This window comes from Arachis ipaensis, chromosome B06 (assembly GCF_000816755.2).
Source record: "Arachis ipaensis cultivar K30076 chromosome B06, Araip1.1, whole genome shotgun sequence".
Taxonomy (NCBI): Eukaryota; Viridiplantae; Streptophyta; class Magnoliopsida; order Fabales; family Fabaceae; genus Arachis; species Arachis ipaensis.
The window spans coordinates 98,395,827-98,402,717 of record NC_029790.2 but is presented as its reverse complement, the minus strand read 5'-3'; positions in this window follow the sequence as shown (position 1 = coordinate 98,402,717).

Genomic DNA, 6,891 nt, shown 5'->3' with positions numbered 1-6,891 from the left:
TAGTTCAAACAAATCAATTCCCAAGAGACATGTATAGGCACAATAGCTAAGGAAATAGGAGTTAAGTCCAATCCACAATTGTATTGAATTATCAAAAAAAGAGTTCAAACTTGCAATAATATAAATAATATGGGTGAGCACATGTACTTGAACTTTTGAACCCTCACCGGATGTGTATCCGCTCTATTCACTCAAGTGTTTAAGGGTTAATTCACTCAATTCTCTTCTAATCATGCTTTCCAAAATTTGATTTTCTTCTAACAATCAACACCTATCCAATGCATGCATACATTCATCATGAGGTCTTTCATTTAGGTTGTAATGGGGCTAGGGTCAAGGTAGGATCATTTATGGTTAAGTGGACTAGAGTTTAGATCTTTGATTAGCATAGACTTTCCCACCTAACCTATGTAATGATCTATACACATTCAAACTATTCTAACTACCCATTCTTTAAATTTTTTTTTTTTACATGTTCATGCATCTTATTTCTTGATTCATAACACTTATGCATTGATTCCCTTTTGTTGAACTTCACCTTGGGGCATTTTGTCCCCTTTTATTATTTTTCTTCTCTTTTCATTTTCTATATTTCCCTTTTTTTTTGTATAAGGACATCAATTGCATAAGGTCTTATACATTCAATCAATACATGAGTATGTTCCCAATTCCTGAATATGGAAGTGTACTACCCTTTTTTATCCCATCTAATATTCCCAAGCCTCACCAACTTTGAGTAATAGACACTCTCACTAGCCTAAGCTAATCAAAGATCCAAACAAGGACCTTACATTGGTTTTCCGCCTTGGGCTTGTAATGTGCTAAAAGGAGAGTAAGTTGGTTAAGCATAGACTCAAAAATTGGCTAACAATGGAGAGTAAAAGGTAGGCTATTTGGGTAAGTGGGCTAATGAAATAATGGCCTCAATCATACAAATGCATGAATACCAGAAATAATTGGACATATAGAATCAAGCAAATCAAGGATCACAATCATAGAAAGAGAACAATTGCACACAAGAATGGAAAATAAGTGGTTATAAAAATGTAACCACACCATAAGGCTCAAGTCTCACAAGCTTGTGTTCTTAGTTCAATACATGCTTTACAAAGTATGAATTCAAGCAAGTTTCACCAAAAATTTTCTTCAATCAATTGGGTTGGTGTCCTATGTTCTATAATTAAAATTCTTGGAAAATCTCAATATTTGACTAAGCATTGTTGTGATTGAAAAATTCAAAAATTATTTTCCTTAGTTTACCCTTTTCTTTTTCACTTAAACTGATTTCTTATGTAAGAAGGGTGACTAAGTTTTCACTTAAAACATTATTTCTAATCACAACCACAAACTAAAACGAAAGATATACAAAAGAAGATATGCAAAAATGTATAAAGAAAAATCCAACTAAAATATGGAATCTATCATCTAAAACATATAAAGATATCCAAAAGCATCAAAATATCTAAAATCCAAAATAAGCAGTAAAGGTATCCAAAATGGCAAGAGTATCCAAAATAAACTCTAGATGCATCAAATATATACAAGAGCTATGCAAAGTAAGGTAACTCAGAAGGTAGCCAAAATGTTCACCGGTCCTCTAATGATGCTACCGGTGACCTCTCCACACTTAAGACCAAGCATCGTCCTCGATGCTAAACCGGAGGATCAGCGGAAGGTACAACGGTAGCTCTGGAAGCGGAGGTAACTCAGCGCCAAGGGAGATGAGTGCCTGATCCATCCGATCCAGTTGGCGTCTGACATGGAGCCTCTCGCGCTCCAAGAACCGAAACAGACGCTGGACCAGTAGGTAAGTGGGCTCGGGTGCTGAAGGAGGTGGGGCTGCTGTCGAAGAAGATGGTATAGCTGCCTCGACTGCCGCTCTAGCTCGAGAACGGCACAAGTCTCAGGAGTACCAACTCTGCAGAGCAGTGCATCCCTCAAGGCATCCTCAGTGATCATAATCTCTCTACCCCTCAAGTATACTGAATCCAAGCTTGGTCGAAAGAAATTGCAGTAAAATTCCTTGACCCACGATATGTTAATCCGTCCCAAGTCCCTATCGACGAAATCCAAGCCCAGCTCAGAAATACGGGCGTTTATGGCACGCCTCACATCATTGGGAAGATTCAGCTTCTTCTCAATATTCAGATTTTTCTTTGCATAACGGGAAAGGCGTAGTTCGCAGTAGAGATTTGGAAATTTGGTTGGATCAGTAGACGGGAGTAACTGATTTTCTTTCTCCTCCTCATTCAGCGGATTCCTCGTATAGTTAGCAGATGGTGGGGGTGTAGAGGTCTTGGAGTGCTTCCTTTTTTTGGAAGCAGTGGCTATAGCTTTTCCTTTATCCGACATCCTGAAAACATAGATAATATAACATAAGCCTATAGCCAAGTAGATACAAAGCGCTCAAAGCAAAGCATATTCATGAAGTGAATAAAGGAAGAAGGTTTCTTGGAATGCAAGCAACAGAATACAAAATTCAAATCGAACTTCAAACCAAGAATGCAAACCATGTCTTGCCCACTATTCATTAATTGAGTTCAGAAAGCACCATATCCAAAAGAATGACATAAAGAGTTAGGTGGAAAACCAAAAGGAGTTAGTTGGTTGAACGATTTAGACTTAGAAAGCAGTTTGAAAATTAGTGATATAGTAATTACTATCTCAATTTGAAATGAGTGAACAAAACAATGCTGTAAGCACGTTCACAATCATGAATTGCAACAAGTCATTGATGATGAAATATGATATTGCTAGAAAGCAACTAATATGAAACAAAACATTAATCAATGTGAAGGATCACTAGTAATGTATAACTTCCAGAGAACTACAAGCAATGGTCAATCGAAAAGCTTATTCAACCATGCAATGCATAGAAGCAAATCAACATGAATAACAAGCAGGAATATGGAAACATGACCAAAGAACTTGTTCCTGAGGAGTTTTCAAAAACCATGTAGGCAACAGAGCACTAATTGAACAGAATTCATCAACTAGGGTTGTTACATTCATCAAATAAGTTCAATATAAAAACTGTGGTTAATAAAAATCCGGCAGCATTTCAGCAGCAAATTGGCTAATCCCCAAAATTAAACGGTCGAAGCAGGCTCCATATGAATTCAACAACAATGAAGAACACAAAACCATATGTGAGTTCATATAGAGGCAGCAGACAGTCAATGGTTTAATAATAAAACAATTCAAACAGCACAAAGGGTATAAGCAATTGCTGCAATCAACAATTCCTTTACCAATTCATCACAAATGAGCAGCATTAACAGAATACATGAACACAGGGCAATGCAGCAGAACAGAGCAGTTTCATATAGCAACAGAAAATCAAACAATGCCTAAATCCACTACTCAGCCCAGATTCGCTAACCACCTAAATCAAACTAAACTAACTAACTAATCTAATTCTAACTACACTAACGGAATTAACAAAAAGCAGCGAAACAAGGTTCAACAGAGGAGAGGAGGAACCTAGATGCAGAGATTGAACCGAGGAAAAGGAGGAAAGAAAAATGAAGTGAGGCGGTGAGAGAAAGAACTGGCCGGAGCAGCGCGGCTGTTGGGTTGCACCGGCGGCGATGGTGGCTTGTGGCGGTTGGCACGGAGGCAGAGAGGGGGTCAGAGGAGTAAGGGAGAAGAGGGAAACAGAGGGGGTAAGGAAGAGAGAAGGGTGAGGCAGTGATGGCGGCGACGGCGATGACGGCAACGGAGCGCTCGCCGGAGGACAGCCGGTCAGGAGAAGAGGAAGGTGAAGAATGGTGGGAGAGGGAGAATGGAACGTTAGAGGAAGAGAGAGAGTTGTGGTGCGCGAATGCGCTAGGGCTCGCGTCTCTGGGGTAAGTGAGAATTCGAATCCACGCGCGCGCGCACTGTACGCGTTCGCGAGGGTGGAGGGAATGGAAGAACGGCGCGGAAGAGCCATGCACACAGGCGCGTATGTGAAGGAATCGGGATGGGCGCGAGCGCGCAAGGCGCGCATCGGCGCGGATGTGCTGGGCTGGAGGCTTAAAAGAGGCCCAGAGTTGGCACAACTCTCGGGTCCTTTGGCCTTGGTGATGCTAATACGCATCGACGCGCACGCGCACTGTGCGCGTTCGCGTGAGCTGCTTGATCTTATTGGATAGGTGCGGAGGCGTGAAGTACGCCAACGCGTGGACAGCGAAACAGAGAGGGGTGCGGATGCGTACAGCGTGCGTTCGCGTGAGTTGAGTTGAGCTGGGGGCTTAAAGTTGGCCCAGATCCAGCGCAACTCTCTGGATATTGGCCCAGAAGTTCTAGCAGCGAATCGACGCGTACGCGGCAAGTGCGCGTACGCGTGTGTTTCCTTATAGCTGACCACCTTGGTCAAATTGGTCACAAATTCAAGTGTATCCCGCTTCATGGCTTCTTGTCCTTGGAGTAACAAAGTGAGAGGATCGTCTATTGGGGCTTGGGGTGAATAGGAAGGTTCATTATTTTGGAGAGAGGGTTCATAGTAGGAAGGTGGTTCTTCTTGGTAAGGGTATGGAGATGGTGAGGGTTGAGGTGGTTCATGGTAGTAATCTCGATAGGGTTGTGGTGGTTCTAAAGGTTCTTGCTCATAATGATCACAAGGATGTGGTATGGGTGATTGGTTATATGATGGATAAGGGTCACATAAAGGTACTTGGTAGAAAGGGGCTTGTGAGTATGGTTGAGCATCATGTTGAGGATAAGATTCATAGGCATATGGTGGTGGTTGATTGTCATAAAAGGAGTCACCATAGCCATTGAATTGACATGCATTAGGATGAGAATTATACCTATAAGTGTCCGGAGGTTGATGTCAATAGGAGTGATCAATTCCTTGAGGCTCCTCCCATCTTTGATTCCCAAATCCTTGATGCACATCCCCATTGTAGTTCCCATTACCTACAACATAATTTGAGCCAAACTCATAGCCAAAGTGAGGATGAGAATTCATAATAACAAAGAAAAACAAAAGCTAACAAAAATAAGCAACTAGTCCTAAGGCTAACAAAAACTAACAAATAAGCAAAAGGCAAACATATTCACAATATTCACAATAGCCAACAATATAACACCATTGCAACTCCCCGGCAACGGCGCCATTTTGATGAAAGGATTATTGTTGGTTTAGAGACTATACTTCAACGAGATTTCATTTGTGAAATTCTAAACCGTCAAAAATTCGTTCATCACCAAGTGCTAGCAAGGACGTCCTCACTTCCTCAAAATTGGAAAGCACTTCCTGGTAATACCTATAAGATTAATTGTGATGCGAGTTTCTTTGAAGATAGCCAGCTTGGTAGATTTGGTTATATTATTCGAAACTTTGAAGGTATTTGCTTAAAGGGATGCTCTGGGGAATCGCCAACGGATTCTACTCTCAGCGGTGAGCATTTTGCTATTTTCATAGGTTTGATCTTGGCCTGGGATACGAGATTTCGAGACATTATATGCAAGACGGACTACCTGGAGGCTGTGCCCATCCTTCGTGATGTGAATGCTATGAACCATGCCAAGGATAAGGATCTTATTTGCAAGATTATTGAATTATTGGAGAGAAAGTAGAAGGTTAGGGTTGTTCCTATGCTGCGAACAATAGATTTGGTTGCTGAATTTCTTGCTAGAACTACTACAAAAGGAGGGGATGTTCATTCAGAGTGGTTTGATCCACCTGAAGTGACCTTGCACCTAATCCAAAAGGATTTGACTATTGCTTTGGCTTCTTAGCTTTGTTGTCGTCTTTTCTTTTGTTTCTTTCTTTTCTTTCTTTATCCTTAGATACCAAAAAAAAAAAAAATATCTCTCTTTATATATATGTTACCAAACATTCATTTAAAAATTCATCTTCCTACGATTACGTAATCGATTCTTTATAATATTCATAATTTAAAAAGTTCTTTCAACTGATATAGATGCTACGATAAAATTAAAGTTAACTTAAAAAAAATAATTATGGATAAATAATATTTTTTCATGTCTTAACTAATTTCTAATAAAGAACACCAATTTTATTTAAGTTTGAGAATTGATCATGAAAACATATATATAAAATGAAAATTTCAAGTTAATTATTAAATACTAAAGATTGAGTAAAAAAAATTTATCAGGTCAAATTAATTCATTTAATAGAAAAAAATAATTATTATCATTGTACACTATTCAAAAAATTTTAAAAAACGGGCCTGATTACGTGAACTTGATTTGTGTGTAACTCTGTCTTACACATTACACTACACTACACTAATAAAATCAAAATTATATCACGGTTTGTATATACAACAATCTATTAGTCAGCGATAAAATAAAAAAAAAAGTACAGGAGAACAACGCTTTTTTTAAACAACATAAACAATAGGTTAAAAAAGAAAGTTAATTTTAATTTTAAAAATCAAATTTTGAATTAATTAGGTTTAATCCTACTTTTAATTTTTTTTATTTTTCCGCAACCACTCTCTCGCAATTCTGTGCCACCGATCGCGACCCGGTACCTCCTGCAGCTGCTGTCTCGTTACTTGTTTCTTATGAACTAAGTCAGATGTTCATTTTACTATATTTGCGAATGGTTCTTTTCATTCTAAAGTGGATGTTTATTTGGATAAATCATTGGTATTTTACTTGATTTGCTTGATTCTACATCCGCAAGGTGGTGGCGCAGTGACAGGTTAGGTCGGGCTTGGCCGTTGAAGATGCGTGGCAGGGAGAACGATCGGCACTGGTTCGAGGCTGCGACAACGACCATGCTGGGCAGGGACATTGCTTAGAATTCACGTCGAGGCGGTGGCGGGTTGGTCGGCGTAGCGTTGGCGAGTACATGTGTAGCTGGGTTAACGCGGCGTTGGGGAGGACGCGTGGAACGAAGCTCGCGAGAGGCAATGACGGCGTGGTGGCAGG